Genomic DNA, 19,194 nt, shown 5'->3' on the forward strand with positions numbered 1-19,194 from the left:
CTATATATTACTTTATAAGCATGCAATATCTTGATCATAGGATTTTTCTGACTGGCTTTTCTGAAAATTCATTGATTAGGTCATCAAAGTTTATACTTCTAACAACCTAATTTTCAGTCGGTATAACAGAAAGTGATGTTAGTTGCTCTTGGCAATTGTAAGATGGCAAGGAATATTTGATACTTTTTCATTTTGAGAAGGATCTTTTTGCTGACACGAATGTTACTAGAGCTGTTAATAGCATTGTCCCCCCATTTCTTGAAACTTTATACATTTTTAAATTGTGGTAAACTATACATAACATATTTACCATTTTAACCATTTTTAAGTGTGCAATGCAGTGGCATTAAGAACATTCATACATTGTTGTGCAACCGTCACCACTATCCATCTCCAGAACTTTTTCATCATCCCAAACTGAGACTCTGTTCCCATTAAGTGATAAGTCCCCATTCCCCGTTTCCCCAGCCCCTGGCAGCCACTATTCTACTTTCTGTTCTTAGGAATTTGCCTATTCTAGGTACCTCACATAAATGGAATAATATGTGTCCTTTTGTGTCTGGCTGATTTCACTTAGTATAATTTTAAGTTCATCCATGTGGTATGTATCAATACTTCACTGAGAATACTGCTGCTATGAATACTGGTGTACACATACCCATTCAAGTCCCTGCTTTTGATTCTTTTGGGTATTATATACCTAGAAGTGGGTTTGCTGATGGTAATTCTGTGTTTAACTTTTGAAGAACCATTATACTGCTTTCCACAGTGGCTGTACCATTTTACATTCCTGCCAGCAATGGACAAGATTTCTAATTTCTCCATGTCCTTGTCAATACTTGTTGTTTTCCTTTTTTTCTTTTTTTTGACAATAGTCATCCTAATGAGTGTGAGGTAGTATCTCATGCGTCTCCCTCATAATTAGTGATGTTGAGCATCTTTTCATGTGCTTATTGGCTATTTATATATTTTCTTCGGAGAACCATCTATTTAAGACCTTTGTCCATTTTTCAATTGGGTTTTTTGTTATTGTTGAGTGTCAGAAGTTCTTTATATACTCTGGATATTAATCTCTTATCAAGGCCAGGCACGGTGGCTCATGCCTGTAATCCCAGCACTTTGGGAGGCTGAGGTGGGTGGATTGCTTGAGCTCAGGAGTTCAAGATCAGCCTAGGCAACATGGAAAAATCCCACCACTACAAAAAAATACAAAAATTAGCCAGATGTAGTGGTGTGTGCCTGTAGTTCTAGCTACTCAGGGGGCTAAGGGGGGAGGATGGTTTGAGCCCAGGAGGTTGAGGCTGCAGTGAGCTGAGAATGTGCCATGGCACTCCAGCCTGGGCAAAAGAGCAAGACCCTGTCTCAAATAATAATAATAATAATAATAATAGTAACCTCTTATCAGATATATAATTTGCATACATTTTCTCCCATTCTCTTGGTTGCCTTTTCACTCTTTGGTAGTGTCCTTTGCACAAAAGTTTTAAATTTTGATGAAGTCCAATTTATCTATTTTTTTGTCCTTTGTTGACTGTGATTTTGTGTCATAGCCAAGAAAGTGTTGGCAAATCCAAGGTCATGAAGATCTTGACCCTATATTTTCTTGAAGAGTCTTAGAGTTTTAGCTCTTATGTCTTTGATCCATTTTAAAATATGACATAACAGGGTTGGGAGCTGTGGCTCACCCCTGTAACCCCAGCACTTTGGGAGGCCAAGGAGGGCGGATCGCTCAAGTCCAAGAGTTCAAGACCAGTCTGGGAAACACAGGGACGTTGTCTCTACAAACAAAATACAAAAAATCAGCCGGGCATGATGGCATTTGCCTATAGTCCCAGCTACTCTGGAGGCTGAAGTGGGAGGATTGCTTTAGCCCAGGAGGTGGAGGTTGTGGTAAGCCAAGATTGTGCCACTGCACTCCAGCCTAGGTGACAGAGCAAGACCCTGTCTCAAAATAATAGTAATAATAGTTTTATTTATGTTGCTAGGATTGAGATCCAAGTATGTTTCTTTGGCATTATAGTGGTTTTTTTTGTTTGTTTTTTGTTTTTTTGAGACAGAGTCTCACTCTGTCACCGAGGCTGGAGTGCAGTGGCACAATCTTGGCTCACTGCAATCTCCACCTCCTGAATGCAAGCGATTCTCCTGCCTCAGCCTCCCAAGTAGCTGGGATTATGGGTGCCCACCACCATGCCCAGCTAATTTTTGTATTTTTAGTAGAGACAGGGTTTTACCATGTTGGCCAGGCTGGTCTTGAACTCCCGACCTCAAGTGATCTGCCCATCTCAGCCTCCCAAAGTGCTGGGATTACAGGCATGAGCCACGGTGCCCGGCCTGGAATTATGGATCTTCGGTGTTGGCAGGAATATGAAAGTTAATCTTGTCCAGCAGGTCTTCTAATACTTGAATCCCCTCTATGCTGATCAGCTTTCTTGGTAGCTTCAGAGTTAGCTATTACATTTTTTTTATTATTATACTTTAAGTTTTAGGGTACATGTGCACAATGTGCCAGTTTGTTACCTATGTATCCATGTGCCATGTTGGTGTGCTGCATCCATTAACTCGTCATTTAGCATTAGGTATATCTCCTAATGCTGTCCCTCCCCCCTCCCCCAACCCCACAACAGTCCCCGGAGTGTGATGTTCTCCTTCCTGTGTCCGTGTGTTCTCATTGTTCAATTCCCACCTATGAGTGAGAACATGTGATGTTTGGTTTTCTGTCCTTGCGATAGTTTGCTCAGAATGATGGTTTCCAGTTTCATTCATGTCCCTACAAAGGACATGAACTCATCATTTTTTATGGCTGCATAGTATTCCATGGTGTACATGTGCCACATTTTCTTAATCCAGTCTATCATTGTTGGACATTTGGGTTGGTTCCAACTCTTTGCTATTGTGAATAGTGCTGCAATAAACATACGTGTGCATGTGTTTTTATAGCAGCATGATTTATAGTCCTTTGGGTATATACCCAGTAATGGGATGGCTGGGTCAAATGGTATTTCTACTTCTAGATCCCTGAGGAATCGCCACACTGACTTCCACAATGGTTGAACTAGTTTACAGTCCCACCAACAGTGTAAAAGTGTTCCTATTTCTCCACATCCTCTCCAGCACCTGTTGTTTCCTGACATTTTAATGATGGCCATTCTAACTGGTGTGAGATGGTATCTCATTGCGGTTTTGATTTGCATTTCTCTGATGGCCAGTGATGATGAGCATTTTCTCATGTGTTTTTTGGCTGCATAAATGTCTTCTTTTGAGAAGTGTCTGTTCATATCCTTTGCACACTTTTTGATGGAGTTGTTTGTTTTTTTCTTGTAAATTTGTTTGAGTTCATTGTAGATTCTGGATATTAGCCCTTTGTCAGATGAGTAGGTTGCGAAAATTTTCTCCCATTTTGTAGGTTGCCTGTTCACTCTGATGGTAGTTTCTTTTGCTATGCAGAAGCTCTTTAGTTTAATTAGATCCCATTTGTCAATTTTGGCTTTTGTTGTCATTGCTTTTGGTGTTTTAGACATGAAGTCTTATGTAAAGAGGGAATGAATATGTTTTAGTTAGACAATTTAAATATGCTTTTTTTTTTTTTTTTTTTGAGGCAGGGTCTCACTCAGTCACCTGGAGACAGTGGCTTGATCATGGCTTACTGCAACCTTCACCTCCTGGGCTCGAGCAATGCTTTCTGTTAATGAAAAGAAAATTTAGCCTATTGTGAGCCCCAGTGTTTTTCTCAAAATCATAAAGAATGAAGCAAATGGATTTCTAGAGAAAGAATATAACACACTCCCTTCCTGAGTTGTTTCTATCTAGACTTTTAAGGTTTGACTTCTGCAGTTGCTGACATGGCATCGTTATGATGAGAGATGCTGTCAGTTTTGAATGAGAAACGAAGAATATTGTTGGAACACATAAAGAAAAATTGAGCATTACTTATTGACAAGATGCTTTTCTCTATGTGACAACCAGCATTCACTAACTTAAATTAACAGCATATTTTAGAAATCAGCCTCTTTATACCATGGGTTTTCTAACTCAACATCTTGGTTAGAAATTTAGTGAAGAGAACAGGGTATTTCTGAATGTCAGTCTCATGAATTCTAGCTACACTTTCCATCTGTTTTCATCAAACGCTTGGGTTCCAAATGTCTTTATTCTTTCACAAAGTTTTCCTCCCTCTTTTATTTCCATATAGAAGTTTTTGGAATACCTTTACTTTATGTATGAGAAAGGATGAAAAGTAATGAGACCAATTTCATCAATAATGTATATGCTAATGAACATTGACCTTCAAAGTTAGTTAAAATTTGTATTGGGGGCCCAGTGTTGTCACTGCTAAAAAATAGTTCAAAAATGTTTCAGAACTACTTTATGAGCCACATAGCCTGTTCCACTGCACTGGGGCGAAATTGGTTGTTCTCAACCTTTTTTCACATTAGGATCACATAGGGAGCTTTAAAAATATGTCCAGGCCCGCCCCTAGAAATTCTGATTAATTTATATGGGATTTGATTCATTTTGAGTTAATTTTTGTATGTGGTGTAAGGTAAGGTATCAAATTCATTCTTTTTCACATAGATATCCAGTTTTCTTAGTACCATTTGTTGAAAAGACTGTCCTTTCCACCATCGAAAAGTCTTGGCATCCATGTCAAAATCATTTAACCATATATGTAGGGGCTCTTTATTCCATTCCATTGGTCTGTATGCCTGTGTATAAGCCAATACCATACTATTTTGATTAGCTCTGTATCAAATTTTAGTGTTTTGTTTTTATTTTTTGTAGGTACATAGTATGTGTATCTAATTATGGGATGCATGAGATACATTGATACAGGCATGCAATGCATAGTAATCACATCATGGAAAATGGGGTATCCATCCCCTCAAGCATTTATCCTTGGTGTTACAAGCATTCCAATCATACTGTTTTAGTTAATTTTAAAGTGTACAGTTAAATTATGATTGACTAAAGACACCCAATTGTGCTATCAAATACTTTGTCTTACTCTTTCTAGCTATTTTTTTGTATCCATTAACCATTCCCACTTCCCCCTATGCCTACTACCCTTCCCAGCTTCTGGTAACCATCCTGCTACTCTCTATCTCCATGAATTCAATTGTTTTTATTTTTAGATTCCACAAATAAGTGAGAACATGTAAAGTTTGTCTTTCTATGCCTGGCTTATTTCACTTAACATAATGATCTCCAGTTGTATCCATGTTGTTGCAAATGACAGGATTTCATGCTTTTTTATGGCTGAATAGTGCTCTGTTATATATATATACTGTATTTTCTTATCCATTCATCTGTTGATGGACACTTAGTTGCTTCCAAATCTTGGCTATTATGAACAGTGCTGCAAAAAACAGAGGAGTACAGATATCTCTTCAGTATTCTGATTTCCTTTCTTTTGGGTATATACCCAGCAGTGGGACGGATGGATCACATGGTAGTTCTATTTTTAGTTGTTGTTTTCTTTTTTTTTTTTTTTGAGAACCCTCCAAACTGTTTTCCATAATAGTTGTACTAATTTACATTCCCACCAACAGTGTGTGAGGATTCCCTTTTCTCTATATCCTCGCCAGCATTTCCTATTGCCTGTCTTTGGATAAAAGCCATTTTAGCTGGTGAGATATTTCTTTGCAGTTTTTATTTGCATTCTCTGATGATCAGTGATGTTGAGAACCTTTTCATATACCTCTTTGCCATTCATATATCTTCTTTTGAGAAATGGCTATTCAGAATTTTTGTCTATTTTTTAAAATGGAATCATTCACTTTTCTTTTTCCCCCTGTGGAGTTGTTTGAGCTCCTTATATATTCTGGTTATTAATCCCTTGTCAGATGAGAAGTTTGCAAATATTTTCCCCAATTCTGTAGGTTGGTTCTTCGCTTTTTTGATTGTTTTCTTTGCTGTGCAGAATTTTGTTGTTGTTGTTGTTGTTTTTTACCTTGATGTGATCTAATTTGTTCATTTTTGCTTTGGTTGCCTGTGCTTGCAGGGTATCACTCCAGACCAATGTCCTGGAGAGTTTCCCTGATGTTTTCTTGTAGTAGTTTCATAGTTTGAGGCCTTAGATTTAAGTCTTTAATCCATTTTAGTTTGAGTTTTGCATGTGGTGAGAGACAGGAGTCAAGTTTCATTCTTCTGCGTATGGGTATCCAGTTCGCCCAGCACCATTTATTGAAGAGACTTTGTTTTCCCCAATGTATGTTTTTGGCATCTTTGTCAAAAATGATTTCACTATAGGTATGTGGATTTGTTTCTGGATTCTCTATTCTGTTCCATTGGTTTATGTGTCTGTTTTTATGCCAGTACCATGCTGTTTTGGTTAGTATAGCTCTGTAGTATAATTTGAAGTCAGGTAAAGTGATTCCTCCAGTTTTGTTCTTTTTGTTCATGATAGCTTTGGCTATTCTGGGTCTTTTGTGGTGCCATATAAATTTTAGGATTGTTTTTTCTACTTCTGTGAAGAATGTCATTGGTGTTTTGATAGGGATTGCATTGAATCTGTAGATTGCTTTGGATAGTAATGGACATTTTAACAATATTGATTCTTCCAATCCATGAACATGGAATATTTTTCCATTTTTTGTGTGTGTCCTCTTCAATTTCTTTCATTAGTGTCTAATAGTTTTCATTGTAGAGATCTATCACTTCTTTGGTTAATTCCTAGGTATTTAATTTTATGTGGGGCTATTGTAAATGGGATTACTTTTTAAATTTCTTTTTCAGATTGTTCACTGTAGTAGAAATACTACTGATTTTTGTATATTGAATTTGTATCCGGCAACTTTACTAAATTTGTCCATTCTAATAGTGTTTTGGTGGAGTCTTTAGGTCTTCCCAAATATAAGGTCATATCATCTGCAAAAAAGGATAATATGACTTCTTCCTTTCTAATTTGGAGGCCCATTATTTCTTTCTCTTGTCTTATTGCTCTAGCTAGGACTTCCAGTACTATATTGAATAACAGTGGTGAAAGTGGGCATCCTTGTCATGCTCCATATCTTAAAGGAAAGACTTTCAGTTTTCCCCCATTCAGTATGATACTAGCTGTGGGTCTGTCATACATGGCTATTATTGTGTTGAGGTATGTTCCTTCTATCCCCAGTTTTCTTGTTTTTTAGGATTTTTATCACTAAGATATGTTGAATTTTGTCAAATGCTTTTTCAGCATTAATTGAAATGATAATATGATTTTTGTCCTTCATTCTGTTGATATGATGTATTACATTGATTGATTTACATATATTGACCTACTTGGTCATGATGAATGATCTTTTTTTTTTTAATTAATTAATTTATTTTTTTATTATTATTATACTTTAGGTTTTAGGGTACATGTGCACAATGTGCCAGTTTGTTACATATGTATCCATGTGCCATGTTGATTTCCTGCACCCATTAACTCGTCATTTAGCATTAGGTATATCTCCTAATGCTGTCCCTCCCCCCTCCCCCAACCCCACAACAGTCCCCGGAGTGTGATGTTCCCCTTCCTGTGTCCATGAGTTCTCATTGTTCAATTCCCACCTATGAGTGAGAACATGCGGTGTTTGGTTTTTTGTCCTTGCGATAGTTTACTGAGAATGATGTTTTCCAGTTTCATCCATGTCCCTACAAAGGACGTGAACTCATCATTTTTTATGGCTGCATAGTATTCCATGGTGTATATGTGCCACATTTTCTTAATCCAGTCTATCGTTGTTGGACATTTGGGTTGGTTCCAACTCTTTGCTATTGTGAATAGTGCCACAATAAACATACGTGTGCATGTGTCTTTATAGCAGCATGATTTATAGTCCTTTGGGTATATACCCAGTAATGGGATGGCTGGGTCAAATGGTATTTCTAGTTCTAGATCTCTGAGGAATCGCCACACTGACTTCCACAATGGTGGAACTAGTTTACAGTCCCACCAACAGTGTAAAAGTGTTCCTATTTCTCCATATCCTCTCCAGCACCTGTTGTTTCCTGATTTTTTAATGATGGCCATTCTAACTGGTGTGAGATGGTATCTCACTGTGGTTTTGATTTGCATTTCTCTGATGGCCAGTGATGATGAGCATTTCTTCATGAGTTTTTTGGCTGCATAAATGTCTTCTTTTGAGAAGTGTCTGTTCATGTCCTTTGCCCACTTTTTGATGGGGTTGTTTTTTTTTTCTTGTAAATTTGTTTGAGTTCATTGTAGATTCTGGATATTAGCCGTTTGTCAGATGAGTAGGTTGCAAAAATTTTCTCCCATTCTGTAGGTTGCCTGTTCACTCTGATGGTAGTTTCTTTTGCTGTGCAGAAGCTCTTTAGTTTAATTAGATCACACTTGTCAATTTTGGCTTTCGTTGTCATTGCTTTTGGTGTTTTAGACATGAAGTCCTTGCCCACGCCTATGTCCTGAATGGTATTGCCTAGGTTTTCTTGTAGGATTTTAATGGTTTTAGGTCTAACATTTAAGTCTTTAATCCATCTTGAATTAATTTTTGTATAAGATGTAAGGAAGGGATCCAGTTTCAGCTTTCTACATATGGGCTAGCCAGTTTTCCCAGCACCATTTATTAAATAGGGAATCCTTTCCCCATTTCTTGTTTTTGTCAGGTTTGTCAAAGATCAGATGGTTGTAGATGTGTGTTGTTATTTCTGAGGCCTCTGTTCTGTTCCATTGGTCTATATATCTGTTTTGGTAACAGTACCATGCTGTTTTGGTTACTGTAGCCTTGTAGTATAGTTTGAAGTCAGGTAGCGTGATGCCTCCAGCTTTGTTCTTTTGGCTTAGGATTGACTTGGCGATGCGGGCTCCTTTTTGGTTCCGTATGAACTTTAAAGTAGTTTTTTCCAATTCTGTGAAGAAAGTCATTGGTAGCTTGATGGGGATGGCATTGAATCTATAAATTACCTTGGGCAGTATGGCCGTTTTCACGATATTGATTCTTCCAACCCATGAGCATGGAATGTTCTTCCATTTGTTTGTATCCTCTTTTATTTCATTGAGCAGTGGTTTGTAGTTCTCCTTGAAGAGGTCCTTCACATCCCTTGTAAGTTGGATTCCTAGGTATTTTATTCTCTTTGAAGCAATTGTGAATGGGAGTTCACTCATGATTTGGCTCTCCGTTTGTCTGTGATTGGTGTACAAGAATGCTTGTGATTTTTGTACATTGATTTTGTATCCTGAGACTTTGCTGAAGTTGCTAATCAGCTTAAGGAGATTTTGGCTGAGACAATGGGGTTTTCTAGATATACAATCATGTCATCTGCAAATAGGGACAATTTGACTTCCTCTTTTCCTAATTGAATACGCTTTATTTCCTTCTCCTGTCTGATTGCTCTGGCCAGAACTTCCAGCACTATGTTGAATAGGAGTGGTGAGAGAGGGCATCCCTGTCTTGTGCCAGTTTTCAGAGGGAATGCTTCCAGTTTTTGCCCATTCAGTATGATATTGGCTGTGGGTTTGTCACAGATAGCTCTTATTATTTTGAGATACGTCCCATCAATACCTAATTTATTGAGAGTTTTTAGCATGAAGGGTTGTTGAATTTTGTCAAAGGCCTTTTCTGCATCTATTGAGATAATCATGTGGTTTTTGTCTTTGGTTCTGTTGATATGCTGGATTACATTTATGGATTTGCGTATGTTGAACCAGCCTTGCATCCCAGGGATGAAGCCCACTTGATCATGGTGGATAAGCTTTTTGATGTGCTGCTGGATTCGGTTTGCCAGTATTTTATTGAGGATTTTTGCATCAATGTTCATCAAGGATATTGGTCTGAAATTCTCTTTTTTGGTTATGTCTCTGCCAGGTTTTGGTATCAGGATGATGCTGGCTTCATAAAATGTGTTAGGGAGGATTCCCTCTTTTTCTATTGATTGGAATAGTTTCAGAAGGAATGGTACCAGTTCCTCCTTGTACCTCTGGTAGAATTCAGCTGTGAATCCATCAGGTCCTGGACTCTTTTTGGTTGGTAAGCTATTGATTATTGCCACAATTTCAGAACCTGTTATTGGTCTATTCAGAGATTCAACTTCTTCCTGGTTTAGTCTTGGGAGGGTGTATTTGTCGAGGAATTTATCCATTTCTTCTAGATTTTCTAGTTTATTTGCATAGAGGTGTTTGTAGTATTCTCTGATGGTAGATTGTATTTCTGTGGGATCGGTGGTGATATCCCCTTTTTCGTTTTTTATTGCATCTATTTGATTCTTCTCTCTTTTCTTCTTTATTAGTCTTGCTAGCGGTCCATCAATTTTGTTGATCTTTTCAAAAAACCAGCTCCTGGATTCATTAATTTTTTGAAGGGTTTTTTGTGTCTCTATTTCCTTCAGTTCTGCTCTGATTTTAGTTATTTCTAGCCTTCTGCTAGCTTTTGAATGTGTTTGCTCTTGCTTTTCTAGTTCTTTTAATTGTGATGTTAGGGTGTCAATTTTGGATCTTTCCTGTTTTCTCTTGTGGGCATTTAGTGCTATAAATTTCCCTCTACACACTGCTTTGAATGTGTCCCAGAGATTCTGGTATGTTGTGTCTTTGTTCTCGTTGGTTTCAAAGAACATCTTTATTTCTGCCTTCATTTCATTATGTACCCAATAGTCATTCAGGAGCAGGTTGTTCAGTTTCCATGTAGTTGAGCGGTTTTGAGTGAGTTTCTTAATCCTGAGATCTAGTTTGATTGCACTGTGGTCTGAGAGACAGTTTGTTATAATTTCTGTTCTTTTACATTTGCTGAGGAGAGCTTTACTTCCAACTATGTGGTCAATTTTGGAATAGGTGTGGTGTGGTGCTGAAAAAAATGTATATTCTGTTGATTTGGGGTGGAGAGTTCTGTAGATGTCTATTAGGTCTACTTTGTTTAGAGCTGAGTTCAATTCCTGGATATCCTTGTTAACTTTCTGTCTAGATGATCTGTCTAATGTTGACAGTGGGGTGTTAAAATCTCCCATTATTATTGTGTGGGAGTTTAAGTCCCTTTGTAGGTCACTGAGGACTTGCTTTATGAATCTGGGTGCTCCTGTGTTGGGTGCATATATATTTAGGATAGTTAGCTCTTCTTGTTGAATTGATCCCTTTACCATTATGTAATGGCCTTCTTTGTCTCTTTTGATCTTTGTTGGTTTAAAGTCTATTTTGTCAGAGACTAGGATTGCAACCCCTGCCTTTTTTTGTTTTCCAGTTGCTTGATAGATCTTCCTCCATCTCTTTACTTTGAGTCTATGTGTGTCTCTGCACGTGAGATGGGTTTCCTGAATACAGCACACTGATGGGTCCTGACTCCTTATCCAGTTTGCCAGTCTGTGTCTTTTAATTGGAGCATTTAGCCCATTTACATTTAACGTTAATATTGTTATGTGTGAATCTGATCCTGTCGTTATGATGTTAGTTGGTTATTTTGCTCATTAGTTGATGCAGTTTCTTCCTAGCCTCGATGGTCTTTACAATTTGGCATGTTTTTGCAGTGGCTGGTACCGGTTGTTCCTTTCCATGTTTAGTGCTTCCTTCAGGAGCTCTTTTAGGGCAGGCCTGGTGGTGACAAAATCACTCAGCGTTTGCTTGTCTGTAAAGTATTTTATTTCTCCTTCACTTATGAAGCTTAGTTTGGCTGGATAGGAAATTCTGGGTTGAAAATTCTTTTCTTTAAGAATGTTGAATATTGGCCCCCACTCTCTTCTGGCTTGTAGAGTTTCTGCTGAGAGATGAGCTGTTAGCCTGATGGGCTTCCCTTTGTGGGTAACCCGACCTTTCTCTCTGGCTGCCCTTAACATTTTTTCCTTCATTTCAACTTTGGTGAATCTGACAATTATGTGTCTTGGAGTTGCTCTTCTCGAGGAGTATCTTTGTGGCGTTCTCTGTATTTCCTGAATCTGAATGTTGGCCTGCCTTGCTAGATTGGGGAAGTTCTCCTGGATAATATCTTGCAGAGTGTTTTCCAACTTGGTTCCATTCTCCCCGTCATTTTCAGGTACACCAATCAGACGTAGGTTTGGTCGTTTCACGTAGTCCCAAATTTCTTGGAGGCTTTGTTCATTTCTTTTTATTCTTTTTTCTCTAGACTTCCCTTCTCGCTTCATTTCATTCATTTCATCTTCCATCTGCGATACCCTTTCTTCCAGTTGATCGCATCTGCTACTGAGGCTTCTGCAATCTTCACGTAGTTCTCGAAACTTGGCTTTCAGCTCCTCCATCTCCTTTAAGCCCTTCTCTCCATTGGTTATTCTAGTTATCCATTCTTCTAATTTTTTTTCAAAGTTTTTAACTTCTTTGCTATTGTTTTGAATTTCCTCCCGTAGCTCAGAGTAGTTTGATCGTCTGAAGCCTTCTTCTCTCAACTTGTCAAAGTCATCCTCCATCCAGCTTTGTTCCATTGCTGGTGAGGAACTGCGTTCCTTTGGAGGAGGAGAGGTGCTCTGCTTTTTAGAGTTTCCAGTTTTTCTGCTCTGTTTTTTCCCCATCTTTGCGGTTTTATCTACTTTTGGGCTTTGATGATGGTGATGTACAGATGGGTTTTTGGTGTGGATGTCCTTTCTGTTTGTTAGTTTTCCTTCTACCAGACAGGACCCTCAGCTGCAGGTCTGTTGGAGTTTATTAGAGGTCCACTCCAGACCCTGTTTGGCTGGGTGTCAGCAGCGGTGGCTGCAGAACAGCGGATTTTCGTGAGACCACCAATTCAGCTGTCTGATAGTTCCTCTGGAAGTTTTGTCTCAGAGGAGTACCTGGCCCAGTGAGGTGTCAGTCTTTCCCTTCTGGGGGGGTGCCTCCCAGTTAGGCTGCTCAGGGGTGAGGGACCCACTTTAGGAGGCAGTTTGTCCGTTCTCAGATCTCCAGCTGCGTGCTGGGAGAACCACTACTCTCTTCAAAGCTGTCAGTCAGACAGGGACATTTAAGTCTCTGGAGATTCCTGCTGACTTTTTGTTTGTCTGTGCCCTGCCCCCAGAGGTGGAGCCTACAGAGGCAGACAGGCCTCCTTGAGCTGTGGTGGGCTCCACCCAGTTCGAGCTTCCTGGCTGCTTTGTTTACCTAAGCAAGCCTGGGTAATGGCGGGCGCCCCTCCCCCAGCCTCGCTGCCGCCTTGCAGCTTGATCTCAGACTGCTGTGCTAGCAATCAGCGAGACTCCGTGGGCATAGGACCCTCCGAGCCAGGTGCGGGATACAATCTCCTAGTGTGCCGTTTTCCAGGCCCGTTGGGAAAGCGCAGTATGAGGGTGGGACTGACCCGATTTTCCAGGTGCCATCGGTTACCCCTTTCTTTGACTAGGAAAGGGAACTCCCTGACCCCTTGCGCTTCCCGAGTGAGGCAGTGCCTCGCCCTTCTTCGGCTCGCGCACAGTGCGCTTCACCGACTGTCCTGCACCCACTGTTTGGCACTCCCTAGTGAGATGAAACCGGTACCTCAAGCAGAAATGCAGAAATCACCAGTCTTCTGTGTCGCTCGGGCTGGGAGCTGGAGACCGGAGCTGTTCCTATTCGGCCATCTTGTGCTCCTACCAGTAAGGGTGATTTTCTCTGGTATGATTTAATTTTTTTTTTATTTTTTGGGTAGCTGTTGTATGTTTTTCTTTTCTTTTCTTGAGATGGAGCCTTGCTCTGTCACCCAGGCTAGAGTGCAATGGTACAATCTTGGCTCACTGCAACTGCCGCCTCCCAGGTTCAAGTGATTCTCCTGCCTCAGCCTCCCGAGTAGCTGAGACTACAGGCGTGTACCACCATGCCTGGCTAATTTTTGTATTTTTAGTAGAGACAGGGTTTTGCCATGTTGACCAGGCTGGCCTTGAACTCCTGACCTCAGGCGATCCACCCACCATGGCCTCTCAAAGTGCTGGGATTACAGGCAAGAGCCACCATGCCCGGCCATGTTGTATGTTTTCCAACTTGAAGATACCATGAGGCTTGCAAATATTATCTTATAATCCTCTGTTTAAACTGATGACAACTTAACAATGATTGCATAAACAAACATGCAAAAAGAAAACTAATAAAAACAGTACACTGTAACTTCATTACTCCACTTTTAACTTTTTGTTTTTCTTTATGTCTTATTGTACTGTCTTAAAGTAGTTGTAGATATTATTTTTGATTGGTTCATTTAGTCCTTCTACTTAATACTAGTTTATACACCATGATTACAGTCTTACAATGTTCTGTGTTTTCGGTGTGCTATTACTACTGAGTTTTATACCTTCAGATGATTTATATAGATATGCAGGATCTCACTCTGTCACCCAGACTAGAATGCAGTGGCACAATCATGTCTTACTGTAGCCTCGATCTCCCAGGGTCAAGCAATTTTCCAACCTCAGCCTTCCAAGTTGCTGGGACTACAGGTGCATGTTACCACTCTGGCTTGCTTATTTATTTATTATTTAGTAGAAATAAGGTTTTACCCTGTCACCCTGGCTGGTCTTGAACTCCTGGGCTCAACTGATTTGCCCTCCTGTGCCTCTCAAAGTGCTTGGATTACAGGCATGAGCCACCATGCCCAGCTAAGATGATTTCTTATTGCTCATCACTCTCCTTTTCTTTCAGATTAAAAAACTCCCTTTAGCATTTCTTGTAGGATAGGTCTAGTGTTGATGAAAGCCTTCAGCTTTTGTTTGTCTGGGAATGTCTTTATTTCTCCTTCTCGTTTGAATGATATTTTCACCAGATATATTATTCTAGGTAAAAGTGTTTTCCTTCAGCACTTTAAATGTGTCACGCCACCCTCTCCTGGCCTGTAAGGTTTCTACTGAAAAGTCTTCTGTCAGACATGTTGGCACTCCATTGGGCAACAGAGCAAGATTTGTCTCAAAAAAAAAAAAACAAGACTCTGATGCATTCTTTAGTATTTAAATTGCATTTTTCAACTCTAGAATTTCTGCTTGACTCATTTTAATAATTTCTCTGTCTGAAAGGCCACATATCTCTGTTTCTCCAGAATTGGTCCCTGGTGACTTACTTAGTTTGTTTGGTGAGGTCATGTTTTCCTGGATGGTCTTGATGCTTGTAGATGTTCATGGGTGTCTAGGCATTGAAGAGTTAGGCATTTATTGTAGTCTTTGCAGTTTGAGCTTGTTTGTGCCCATCCTGCTTAGGAAAGCTTTCCCAGTATTGGAAGGGACTTGGGCTCTAAACTCAGTAACACTGTGGTTCTTGCAGACTTACAGAAGTACTGCCTTGGTGGTCTTGGATAAAATCCAGAAGAATTCTCTGGATTACCGGGCAGAGACAATTGGTTTTTTTTCCGTTACTTTCTCTTACTTTGTTCTCCCAAACAAACCCTTTCTCACTGTGCTGGGCTGCCTGGAACTGGGGCTGGGGGGACACAAGCACCCCTGTGGTGACCACTACTGGGACTGTGCTGGTTTAGACCTGAAGCCAGCACAGCACTGGGTCTTGCCCAAAGCCTGGTGTAACCACTACCTTGCTACCACCTATGTTCACTCAAGGAGCTAGGGCTCTTCAATCAGCAGGTGGCAAAGCCAGCCAGGTTTGTGTCCCTCCTTGTTCAGAGCAGCAAGCTCCCCAGGCCTCAGATGGGTCCAGAGATGCTGTCTGGGAGTGAGGGATTGGAGTCAAAAACCTTAAGAAATCTACCTGATGTTTTGTTCTATTGCAGCTAAGCTGGTACTCCAGCCACAAGCAAAGTCCCACCTGGTCTTCCCTCCCTTTTCTGCAAGCAGAGGAGCCTCTCTCTGGGCATCACCACCAGTGGCCCAAGGGGTGTTCTGCCAGGCCACTGCCAGTGTTCACTTAAAGCCCAAGAGCTCTTCAGGCAGCTTGTGGTGAATGCTTCCAGGCCTGGAACTCACCCTTCAGGGCAGTGGGCTCCCCTTTGGCCCAGGTCCAGGAATGCTTTCCAAGAGCCTAGGTTTGGACTCACGGACCCCAAGAGCCTGCTTCGTGCTCTGCCCCACTGTAGCTGAGCTGGTACTTAAGGTACAAGGCAAAGTTTTATTTACTTTTCCCTCTGCTTTCCTCAAACAGAAGGAGTCTTTCATTGTAACATCATACCTGGGAATGTGCTGGGTCACATGTGAATCCAGCCCTTCTCAGAGCCCAAGGCACACGCCATATTCCCTGGGTATCACTGTTGGTTATTCAGGGCCCAAAGGCTCCTCAGTCAGCAGGTGATGAATCCTGCCAGGATTGGATCCTCCCCTTCAAGGCAGCAGGTTCCCTTTTGGCCCAGGGTGTGTCTAGAAATGTCTGGGAGCTAGGGCTTGGAACAGGGGCCTCATGACTGACTGGTACCCTATCCTGCTGTGGCTGAGCTGGTATCCAAGATGCAATACAAAGCCCTCTTAACTCTTCACTCTCCTCTCCTCAAGCAGAAGGAAGGAGACACTTTCATTGCTGTGAGGTGGGCTGCCTGAGGTGTGGGGAGGGGTGGCACAAGCACACCTTTAGCTGCCCCATCTGGTATCTTCCTAAGTCATATGCCACCCTAGTGTACTGGCCCTGAGTCCTGCCCAGCACCAAGAGTTGCCTAGGAATTGCAATCCTTGTGTCCTAGACTGCCTTTCAAGTTTACCTAGAACCCCAGAGCACTTTGGCCATGGTGGTGAGAACTCAATTCTTACTGCTGGCATGGGCACTTCCCCTCTGGCTAGGGCTGGTCCTAAAGCTGTCTCTGTGCATGGGCACTGGCTGAGCCCAGCACTGCTTGCTCTTTGCTGTGTCAGGAAAGCGCTGAGTCCAGTGTAAAGTCCCCCAGTTGGCCCAGCACAGTGGCTCATGCCTGTAATCCTAGAAATTTGGGAGGCTGAGGTGGGTAGATCACTTGAGTCCAGGAGTTTGAGACCAGCCTGGCAACATGGCAAAACCCCATCTCTACAAAAAAAATAACAAAATTTAACCAAGTGTGGTGGCATGTGCCTGTAGTCCCAGCTACTTGGGACTGAGGTAGGAGAATTGCTTGAGCCCAGGAGGTCGAGGTTGCAGTGAGCCAAGATTGCACCACTGCACTCCAGCCTGAGTGACAGAGCGAGAGCCTGTTTCAGGAAAAAAAAAAAAAGAGAGAGAGAGAGAGAGAGTTCCCTCAGTTACTGTACTTTTCCTCTCCCAAGGTCATAGATTTCTCCATGCTAAATGGTGGTTGTGGGGGTGCGGGGTGGCAGGGAGGAGTGGCATTGGCAATTCAAGACTATTTCTCCTACCCTCTCCAGTGCCTCCTTCAGTAGTATAAAGTTAAAACCAGGTACTGCAATTGCTCACCTGATTTTGGTTCTTGTGATGATGCTTTTTGTGTGCAGTTAGCTGTTAAAATATGGTGTTCCTTCAGAGAGGACAAATGGTGTACGCTCCTATTTTGCCATCTTGCTCTACACTTCTCCCCAACCCCATTTCAAGTTTTTGGTTTGTTTATTTATTTATTTTTATTTTTTATTTTTTTTGAGATAGAGTTTCACTCTGTCACTCAGGCTGGAGTGAAGTGGCATGATCTCAGCTCAGTACAACCTCTGCCTCCTGGGTTCAAGCAATTATCCTGCCTCAACCTCCCAAATTGCTGGGACTACAGGAGCACACCACCATGTCCAGCTAATTTTTGTATTTTTAGCAGAGATGGGGTTTCACCATGTTGGCCAGGCTGGTATTAAACTCCTGACCTCAAATGATCCCCCAGCCTCGGCCTCCCACAGTGCTGAGATTGCAGGTGTGAGCCACTGCGCCCAGCACCATATCAAGTTTTGTAAATCAGGAAATATGAGTTCTCCAACTTTGTTCTTTTTCATAACTGTTTAGGCTGTTTGGGGATCCTTACGATTCCACACGAATTTTAGGATGGGCTTTTCTATTTCTGCAAAAAATCATTGGGATTTTAATAGGAATTGCATCAAATCTATAGACAACTTTGGGTAATATTGTCACCTCAACAATATTAAGTCTTCCAATCCATGAACATAGGATGTCTTTTCATTTATTTACATCTCCTTTGATTTATTTTAGCAATGCTTTATATTTTTCAGTATATAAGACTTTCACACTGGGTACAGTGGCTCATGTCTGTAACCCCAGCACTTTGGGAGGCCAAGGTGGGCAGATCACAAGGTCAGGAGATTGAGACCATCCTGGCTAACACGGTGAAACTACGTTTCTACTAAAAATACAAAAAATTAGCTGGACATGGTGGCGGGCACCTGTAGTCCCAGCTACTTGGGAGGCTGAGGCAGGAGAATGGCGTGAACCCAGGAGGCGAGCTTGCAGTGAGCCGAGATGGCGCCACTGCACTCCAGCCTGGGTGACAGAGCAAGGCTCCATCTCAAAAAAAAAAAAAAAAAAAAAAAAAAAAAGACTTTCACTTCCTTGAATAAATTTCTTCCTAAGTATTTTATTCTTTGATGCTTTTATAAATGGAATTATTTTCTTAATTTCCTTATCAATTGTCAATTATTAATGTATAAAATGCAACTTATTTTTTGTGTTGATTTTGTATCCTACAATTTTGCTGAATTCATTGTTTGGTTCTAACAATGTGTATGTGTGTGTGTATGTGTGTCTGTGCACACATGCACATGTATCTTAAGAGTTTTCTACATATAAGATTATGTCATCTGTGAACAGATTTTTTCACTTCTTTTTTTCCAATTTGGATGCCTTTTGTTGCTTCATTTTATCCTAGTTGCTGTGGCTAGAACTTCTAATACTATGGTGAACAGAAGTGATATAAGGTGGTATTATTGTCTTATTCCTGATCTTAGGGAAAAAGCTTTCAGTCTTTCGCCATTGAGTATGATGTTAGCTGTGGGTTCTTCCCACATGGCCTCTATCACATTAAGAAGGTTTCTGTCTATTCCTAGTGTGTTGAGTGTTTTGATCATGAAAGGGTATTGAAATTTGCCCAATGCATTTTCTATATAAAGTGAATTGATTGTGTGAGTTTTTCCCCTCCATTCTATTAATGTGGGGTATTACATTATTGTTTTGTTTTGTTTTGTTTTGTTTTCACCCGAGACGGAGTCTTGCTCTGTCGCCCAGGCTTGAGTGCAGTGGCGCCATCTTGGCTCACTGCAACCTCTACCTCCTGGACTCAAGCAATTCTCCTGCCTCAGCCTCCCTAGTGGCTGAGATTACAGGTGCCTGTCACCATGCCCACCTAATTTTTGTATTTTGGTAGAGACAGGGTTTCACCATGTTGGCCAGGCTGGTCTTGATCTCTTGACCTCAAGCAGTCTGCCCACCTCAGGCTCCCAAAGTGCTGGGATTACAGGCGTGAGCCACTATATCCGGCCTTAATTGAT

The sequence above is a fragment of the Hylobates moloch genome, unplaced genomic scaffold (genome assembly GCF_009828535.3).
Source record: "Hylobates moloch isolate HMO894 unplaced genomic scaffold, HMol_V3 SCAFFOLD_52, whole genome shotgun sequence".
Lineage (NCBI taxonomy): Eukaryota > Metazoa > Chordata > Mammalia > Primates > Hylobatidae > Hylobates > Hylobates moloch.